This window comes from Notechis scutatus, chromosome 4, assembly GCF_049901735.1.
Source record: "Notechis scutatus isolate UNSWTSFEM ecotype Mainland chromosome 4, rNotScu1.2, whole genome shotgun sequence".
Classification (NCBI taxonomy): Eukaryota; Metazoa; Chordata; class Lepidosauria; order Squamata; family Elapidae; genus Notechis; species Notechis scutatus.
Window position 1 is genome coordinate 74,432,002 of NC_142012.1, and position 9,397 is coordinate 74,441,398.

Genomic DNA, 9,397 nt, shown 5'->3' on the forward strand with positions numbered 1-9,397 from the left:
ATGTTCTCCAGCCCTTATCTTGCCTGGTTTGTGTTGCTTTTTCCCTCCTTCTTGTAACTGTTTGTGTGGGAGTTTTTTGTCTTCCATCAAGAATATTCAGAGCTTGGAAGTGAAGCAGAATGGAAAATTACCAGAAAAAGTATTCTTACAATTAGCAGAAGTTCTCAAGCTTTGCTTAATACAATATTGTGCAAACCACGAAGTTACTGAACCAAAGAACAAGACATGTTCCAATAAACAAGGGTGGGTATGGAAAATAACAGATGGTGTAAGATAAGAACAAATGACTAATTAGACCTTCTTCTCTTTTCTGTCGTACATAGGTTATGGTATAGCTTGATAAAGAAACGCCCCGGGCTAGGCTGGGGCTGTGAGCTGTATAAAAATAACACTTCAGGAAGAGCCGGGGGTTCAGAATTTGCCATGCTAACACTCTGAACCTTTTGCGCAAATAGACCTGTATTCTCCTACCCTTCGTGGCCTTGTGTCCTGATTTGGAAACAGAATCTGCTGCAACAGAAGCAAAGTGAAGGAATAAAAGGGGCTTCACCTGTTTTCTGTGACTGTGTTTGTTTTGTATCCCACCCTGGGTCATCACACCTTCTAAGGCAGCAGCCGCCAATTTTTTGGGCACCAGGGACCGGTTCCATGAAGAGAGGTTTTTCTGCAGACTGGAGGAGGCTTCGTTTCATGTGATGCCTGCATCCTGAAGATGGGGCTTCACTTTGTGAAGTTTGTGCAGCCTGGTTTTCGGCATGCCACAGACAGGGCATACCACAGACAGGGACTCCTGTTCTAAGCCTTTTCCTCCAATCAGCTTCTTGAGGTGATGTCCAAAATGTTGCCATTTGAATGTGACCATCTCCCAGAGGAGGCATGTCAAATCACAATCCTGCCTGGTATCTGCAAGGAAGATGAAGATGGTGTCCGCAGTCCATCGCAAACAGACACTCAAAGCCCTGCATCACAAGCTCCATCCCACTCAAGCCAGCTTGACTTCTTCTGACCTCTCTTGGAGATGCCTCTGCAAACCTGCCACATGAATTCCATCTTCGGTTGGCTTCCTTTTGCCCTGTGGTTGAGCTGCTGCCCTTGGAAGATACTAAGCCATCATGTATTCCTGGCTTCCTGTCCCTGCGTTCTGTCTGTCTGTCTGTCTGTCTGTCTGGTTTCTGCTGTTCCAAAACAACAACAGCCTGAGATGCCAGCCCAGCAACCCTGATGGAGTGAATTGACTGCACCGACTCGATAATCATACACAGCGGTACAGATGGATCTGTAAAAGCTGCTTCCATGTCTGCCATCATGCAATGAATAGGCTCCTTGTGGCTTCCCCTGTGCTCAGCCAAACAACAAAGCCTTTGCCAGGGTAGATTAATAAGCAAACCGTCGAGCCTTCAAAAAGGAAAGGAAAAGAAATGTGGACAGGAGGTGGGTCGTTGCTCTGTTTTTAATTTCTCTGCAGCAATTTTAGAGGCCCCAGGCTACCTAACTGAGCAGGGGGGCTTAGTTCGCAGGAAAGGATTCTGGAGGCATGGATGTCATTCTGGAGCAAAGAGGCTTTCAGCCCATAAGCCAGCACTTCCTGCTCTCCAAGAGGCCTCCTCATCATAAATGTTTTAACTACGAGTTATCCATGGGGTTCTTTTTTCCTTTTGCAAAAGGGTTTCTGGATGGAGAGTTATTCTGCATTTTCTTATTCAGCTTGGTTTTTTCTTGTCAGCAACAAGTGATAGGAATGATGATAGGAAATCCCGGGAGGTTTCCATGTGTTGAGAAATATACCACCCTGACGTTCAAGGACCGAGGCTGAGCATTTGCACAATGAAAGCTTTGATTGGGACACCTTGGAAGGAGATGCTTCAGAGAAGATTAAGAAGCTTTTGGATTCCGGGAAGATGAACTCCACAACTACCACTTCCTCACAAGAGGAAACAGCAGACCTCTTGGGTGAGTTTGAATTTCTCCTTCCAGCTGAAGCTTAATCCTTAAAAATGTTAATATGTTTGCCACCAATTTGGTGAGGTGACTTTCTCCCCCCCCCTCACAATTTAATCAATTACCTTTTTAGTTGGGGGAAAACAGGGGAGGGGGCAATATCCATTTGCTATTTGATGGGTTAGGATAAAAGCTCAGATCCAAATGCTATTAAAAATCCAATCAAAGCTGCAGAGAAATGTTCCGGCTGGGATTATACTATATTCTTAAACCTGGATCCAGTTCCAAATGCTGTGGCTATCCAGGAATTTTACCCAGCAAGGAAGTCTACATATGTGCCATCCCCAACTGTCCAAATTAAGACTCTTTAGGGGAAATCAAGAGGGAACAGATCTGTATCCTAGGAGAGACCCCACAGTGTGATAATTATCTGCCTCTTTTCTGTAATTCCAGCACACACAAACAATTTGCTACTGTAGCTCAAAAGCCTTTGTTTACATTGGCACAGTTTACAAAAATTTATTGTGGGTTAGAGCAGGGATCGCCAACCTTTTGGACCTCGGGAACCACCAAACTCATAATTTTAAATCCCATGAACCACTAATATGAATTTTGACTGACGGTGGCTGCAGGAAAAAAGTCTGCAGGAAATTTCCTCACCCCCATTTTCCTACCGATCGATCATTCTTTATTTAGGATCACAGGATACCGTCTCCAGCTCCATTCTCAGGGGGAGAGAGAGAGACTTTTGGCTTCATGCAAGGAAAGCAGCAGAAGCCGCAGAAGTCTTTCTCCCACCAAACTCTGCCGGAAATGAGTCTTTGTGAGACTTGTCATGCTGGCGCAGCCTCTTGGAGCAGGAGGCCTTGCAGGGTCCCAAAGACTCATTTCTGGCGGAGTTTGGGGGAGAGAAAGAAAGACTTTTGCTGCTTTCCTTGCGTGCAGCCAAAAGCAGAAGAGGAAAGAAGTGGAAAGAAGCAGCCGGGTGGCCAAGCGAGGTGCATGGGGCAAGTTCCCTCCTCCACCCTTTCCCCCCTCCCCTCACTACCTCATGTTGCTCGCAATGCAAGTGTTGCAAGCCTTGTGTTTCCGCGGGCCATATGGGCAGTGTAGCTTTGTGTTCCCACGCAGCCTGGATTCATTGTTTTTGGGGGGTGCTTTGGGGGTGACATTTCTCTGCAGGCCACCAAAATTTTCTTGTGGACCACCAGTGGTCTCCAGCCCACTGGTTGGCAACCACTAGGTTAGAGGGTGCTTTTACTACAGTACCAAGGCTCCCCTGCTGGTTGCCGGAAATCTGGCAGTTCAAATCCCACCAGGCTCAAGGTTGACTCAGCCTTCCATCCTTCCGAGGTGGGTAAAATGAGGACCCTGATTGTTGGGGGCAAGAGGCTGACCCTGTAAACTGCTTAGAGAAGGCTGTAAAGCACTGTGAAGCAGTATATAAGTCTAAGTGCTATTGCTAGTGCTACCCAGAAGAATGACTTAAACTCAGGCTTGGAGCCTTGAGATGCTTCAGCCAATAGCTGCTGGATGTGAACTAGTTGAACGAGTGGATCTACTCTGAAGTTGTGTCAAGGGTTATGACCTTTTTTGTTATTCTGCTTCTCTATATTTTAAATTGTAGCATTGCTCTCATACCAAGCTTTTAATCAGTTGACTGAAATAACTCATTTTTTACTCAATCGCCAAACCAAGATCAATATTTACCAAACTTCTTGTGTTTTGTGAATGCTTCTTTCCCTAACTTGTTTCTTCTGACTTCATCCAGGATGACACATTAAAGGGGGAAAAAAAAACCTTTTTCTGGATGTGGCTGGCTACTAACGTGGCCTTTCTGGATGAATCTCCCCGTGCCATCCACCACCACCCTTACGGAGCAGCTGAAGTTTGAATGTCCCTATTCAGCAGGCAGCTGTGTCTATTTTCTGATTTAATTCAAGAGAGAAGAGCGAAGGCTTTTCAACATTACTTAATGGCACTGGGAGGCATTTGATTTCAGACATAAATGAAAACGTGTTTCTTTGGGATATGTTCACCCATGCAAAAATGCATTAATTTTTCAGGAACAACCTAGATTTGGAGTAGAAAAAAATATGCTTACTTCCTAAATGGATTTTTGACATCTTCATTTGCTCTACCTAAAACCTACAGAGATAGGCAGCTAATTAAGAATGCTGAGACATTCCTTCAGAATCAAACTTTGTGAAGAGGATAACACATTTTACAATAATATAACATCCTTCCAAAAGATTTTGGCACCAGCACCGGCGAGGAGATCTGAATGAGTGTCAAAACCAGGTGGGAAGGCCTCAATTTTGAGCATTTAACTATCTCAGGTGGAGCTGAGAGGTAGCTCTTAGACAAATCCAAAGTGTTGGGCAGAGTAAAACAAGTATGTCCCTCAATGAGTAAACTGATCTGCAGTCAGACTGATCATTTACTGAGGTATCAGGTAATTTTATCAGCTTCATGACATGATTTTTTAAAAAGGCCTTACTTAGCACCCCCATTTTGCATGGGTGGATCCCAAATAAGACAGAATTATATTATCTTTGTACAATATACACATTTCTATGCACAATTTATAGATGGAGAGAACTGAGATTACATTGAGGGCCCAGATTGTTGGGGAAAATAAGCTGACTTTATTATAAACTGCTTAGTGAGGGCTGCAAAGCACTACAAAGCGGTATATTAAGTCTAAGTGCTACTGCTATTATCATCTCACAGATCACTGTCTCAATTTTCATGTCAGCTTAAGATGTATAAAATTAAGAATGGTCAGTAAAATTCATATGTTCCAACTTTGGTGCATAGAAAAGAAAGTTGCTGTCTTAAGGTGATCAGTTTTCTCATTTTGAAAGTGGCAGAAGAGAGTTAAGAAACATCTGAAGATATTCACTGCACTAAAGTTTAAATCAAATCCATCCATTTCATTTTATTTTTATCCTGGTGCTATGATCTTGCTTTACCTGTTTTTTGGACCGTAGGCCCTAATAGCACTCAAAGGACCAGTGCAGCTTCATCTGCTCCTCCATTTATATACATATATAAGAGCCATGGTGGTTAGAGTGCAGTACTGCAGGCTACTTCTGCTGATCACCAGCTGCCTGAAATTTGGCAGTTCAAATCTCACCAGGCTCAAGGTTGATTCAGCCTTCCACCCTTCTGAGGTGGGTAAAATGAGGACCCAGATTGTTGGGGGCAAAAGGCTGACTGTGAACCGCTTAGAGAGGGCTGCAAAGCACCACGAAGTGGTAGATAAGTCTAAGTGCTGTTGCTCTTACTCTATAAATAGAAGACTACATGTTGGTTTGACATGAAGAATCCACCTGTTTCTGTGAAATCTTTGACAAGTATGAAATGTTAGGAGTAGCAAAGAAAAGCAGAAAGAGGATCCTAAAACTCAAATTACACCTGCACAGAAGAGGCACATTTGAATCCTGAGGTGTAATTGCAATAGAAAAGAAAAGAAAGGAAATGTGTGAAAATGAAAGCGTTTTTATGGTTGATTAGAGAAATAAGTACATATTACATGGAAACATTTTTCCAGGACAGTATTCTTTGGTTATAATGGAAGGTTAGATTATTTACCCCCCTGGAATCCAGCAACTGGGAAGACACCAGAGGATATTATAGCTATTTAAAAATGCAAATAACCAGGTTTGAGTTTGGCGATATCAAGGCTCATTAATAAGGGATTGGATAATCCAAGAACATTTGAATATGAGAAAACCTGTGGAGGAAACGGATGAATTTAGGGCTTGGAGATTTACAGGGTGAGGGAATAGGACCCAAACTTATGAAATACAGCTCTGAAGGAGGAGAGGGGAAAAGGAGTCTGGTGAACACAGTTAAGGGATGCAAATATTGTGGAGGAAAACACACAAGTCAAACACCATCCATCAGCAGGGAAACACAGATATATTAGAGTGAACACATACTGCAACTGCAAAGTAGCTCTGAATGGGAAGATGGGAAGGCTTGGGATTTACTTAGGATGGTTTTGGAAACCCATCAGTATATGTGATCAGTGCAGCAGCTGAAAACGCTAATTAAGTAGGATTTGGAACCAAGAACAATCAGAGTTAACCATAACACGTACACATGCAAAGCTCTTAAATTAAGCATCCTAAAGAACCTATTTCTGCTATTCACTCGTTTTTGTTTGGCCCGTTGAACTGGATGAAGAACCTATAGTTGTTGGATGACTTCTACCACAGCTTTTCAGAGATATCATGCACTGACCATAGTACCTTTAGCCAGCAAATCATGTCAACTACACCATAGATCCAATCGGGCACAACCACAATTTGGTGGTGCTATCCGTTCATTCTGAGCAGATTCAGAAAATTGAGTGGGACTTCCTGCACCCTATGAAACACCAAAGAGTTTGCTGCCGTTAAGTATCACCAGCGGAAAGTGGAAGGCAGACCTCATAGCACCAAGCTGACTAGATCATGGCAGGATCAGATGCCTTGATTTGTGGAATTCAGGAATCTCTTTCCAAAGTCTGCATATATATGTACTCAGTCTCTGCCCTGGGGGGGTGTTCAGCCTCCACCTTCTCATGTGACACCCAACAGAGGCAGCCAAACTGGGTCATAAATATCCTAGGAGAAACACCAAATAAATAGGCCATAGCTGGCTCCATAAGTTGGAATGAACAGGCCTGCAGTCTTCCCATTTTCACTTCTTTGCTGTGGATAATAGGGCAGGGTTTGAACTCTGCTCTCAAAGGCTCTTAGCACTGTAAAGTGTAATGATGAATGCTGTATGGAGGCTAGATTGTGGTTTAAAAACTAGATGTAAAAAGAAAAGGAGAAGCTTGCCCCAAACTTAATTGACTCAGTAAAACATTGCAGCTCAATGATTAAAAAGCATTAGCCAAGAACGTCAGAAAGGCAAGAGAAAGGAGTCATAGGGGCTGCAAGGATGCATCAGAAAGGACGAAGAATTGGTTTTAATTAGCTATGCAAATTGCACATCCAGAAATTCAGACGATTGAAAATTAAAAGTGAGAATCAAGGTGTCATTCCGTAATTATGGAATAATTATGTCAGGTGACTTTTCATGTTGCAGTAGAGGTAATAGTAATAACCAAAGAATACCTGATCAAGAAATATCACCTAGAGGCAAGAAAGATCCAGGAAGCACTGGAAATCACAAAGCAGTCAATAACAGCCATGACCAAGAAAATCAGCAGATACAAATTTCAAATTGCACACCGTAGGCAGAGTGTCCAATTTCTGTTGAATCAGGAACTTTTCTACCAACCCATCAGTGGAGAGACCACAATGAACTAGCCAACATAGCAGTATTGTTTTATGAACTCACATTTAGGATTCAGTGGGTTGTGTGAACAAATGTGAAGCTTAACATAGCATGTGTCTCATTAAAAGTCTTCTTTGTATCTAAGGATAGATATTTGGTGGACAGCTTATATTTGTGAAGAAACTGATTCAAAGGATTTTCAGGGTTTCAGGTTTGACTCAAACCCCAGAGAAGAGCTGCCCTCTGAATGTCCACTTCATTTGGATCTTAGTCAGCCCTTCCTTGGCAATTGAGCCAGGGAGATGTGAGTTTCTTCACAAATATAAGCAGGGCAAAATATTCAATGAATATACAAACCATCAAGCCAAGCCTTTCTCTATAGAGTTATGATTTCTCCCAAGAATTTTCAATAGATACATTTTTTTTTACTGCTTATCTAACACTACTGAAAAGGAATTGAGGAATCCACACCACAGGGCTTAGTTTGATGAGCTATAAGTCGGGGTTCTTATATTAAGGAAAATATTGGAGCTGTCAAAAAGAATTAATGCTGTGTCTGCAGGATCATGTAAAGAAAAAACTTAACAGGCCTAAAGAGAAAGAGGCCATCTATTTCCACATAAGCTAGCATGAATACGATGTGTGAAGTGTTTGACGCAGCCAGAATACCAGACATGCTTGCTGGTTTTGATACGGCAAGAAAATATTGCTTCCCTTTTGGAATTCATCAGTATGTAAGGAGCTCGATATCTTTTTGGCAGTTTTAGTCAGCGATATTGCGCAAAGATTAATTTGAGGGGTTCTATGGCTTCTCCTCTCTGAACAAGAGGCCTCCTGAAAAGATGGCAACATCATGGCGGACACCCTCCAATATCTTTGATCCTTCTCTGAGTCAGTGTGTGGCGGGATCAGGGAAGCAATTGCTTAGCAACAAGGCGGAGACAAGCAGATGGTGGGAGACGCAGGGAGTGTGAGACAGAAAGAGAGAGACGCACAACACAGGTTGTGGCTACTCTGCCTCCCCCTCCTCCCTTTTTTCCACATTGATCTGAAAAAGAAAATGTTGCTTCTGAGAAGGCCAAAACTTCAGCGGGCAACTTTGATTGTTCTCTTTGATTATTTCCCCCCCCCCCCAATATATAGATTTTTCAAAAAGTGATTAGGCAAAGGGAAACTGGAGACCAATGTTACAGAATCTTTCCCCGAAGCTCAGTTCAAGTGATATCCAACCAATCCATCTGGTAGGAAATAATCCTGGCCAGGGCTGGGATTCTACCAGTTCGCACCTATTCGCTAGAACCGGTTGTTAGAAGTTCGGAGAACCGGTTGTTAGAAGAAATTACTGGCCTAATCCTGTAAGGAAGGCGGGAAGAAAACATTCTGGTGTTGCTTACAGAAACTGCCTCTCCGTTAACCCTTTTTACATTCTTGGCAGGACTAGACTTCCTGTCTCAGGAACGTCTCTGGAGTTTTTTCCCCCTCCTTTGCTGGTACTTTGCTTGTGTGGAGTGACCATTCAAAGTTACAATGGCACTGAAAAAAGTGACTGATGACTGTTTTTCACACTTATGACTGTTGCAGCATCCCCACAGTCATGAGAGGCCAGGTGAGGAGATGTGTGCCTCAATGTGAGGGATGTTGAATTGGCCACACCCAGCCAGTCACATGACCACCAAGCCAGGTCCACCCAGTCACATGACCACCAAGCCACGCCCACCACCTAAGCCATGCCCACAGAACCAGTTGTTAAAATTTTTGAATCCCACCCCTGATCCTGGCCCCAAATACACTGTCCCCGCTGCTGTTTCTCAGCCTGTCTCTACAACAGTGGTGCTTTGCTACTGGTTCGGATCGGTTCAACTGAACCGGTAGAAAAAAAAAAGGCCTTGATCAGCTGAGAGCATTAAAGACCGAAAAGTGCATGGGGGGTTGGGACAGTCACTCCTAGCTTTTTATTTCTTCATCCTCTCAGCTGATTGGCTTGTTCTTCATCCTCTTTGTTGTTTGGCTTGTTAGGGGTGCACGCACTAGGGGTAAAAAAAACTTCTTTGGTCTGTCAAGCACTGTCAAGTAAAAAAAAACTTCTTTGGTCTTTTTAGTTGCCAGCAGAAAGGGAAGGGAGAAAGTAGTGCATTCCTCAAATGCTTCAGATAATTGCTAGGTAGCCAAAGCTGTTGGCGCA

General features: G+C 43.2%; 1 long non-coding RNA gene across 1 annotated transcript; it reads left to right on the forward strand.

Moving 5' to 3' along the window:
• The first annotated feature begins 413 nt into the window (after positions 1–413).
• LOC148130788 (uncharacterized) lies at positions 414–5,088 on the forward strand. Its single transcript, XR_015749311.1, has 3 exons — positions 414–1,431; positions 1,724–1,950; positions 3,710–5,088. It is a non-coding gene; the product is annotated as an uncharacterized LOC148130788 (long non-coding RNA).
• The last annotated feature ends 4,309 nt before the right edge of the window (positions 5,089–9,397 follow it).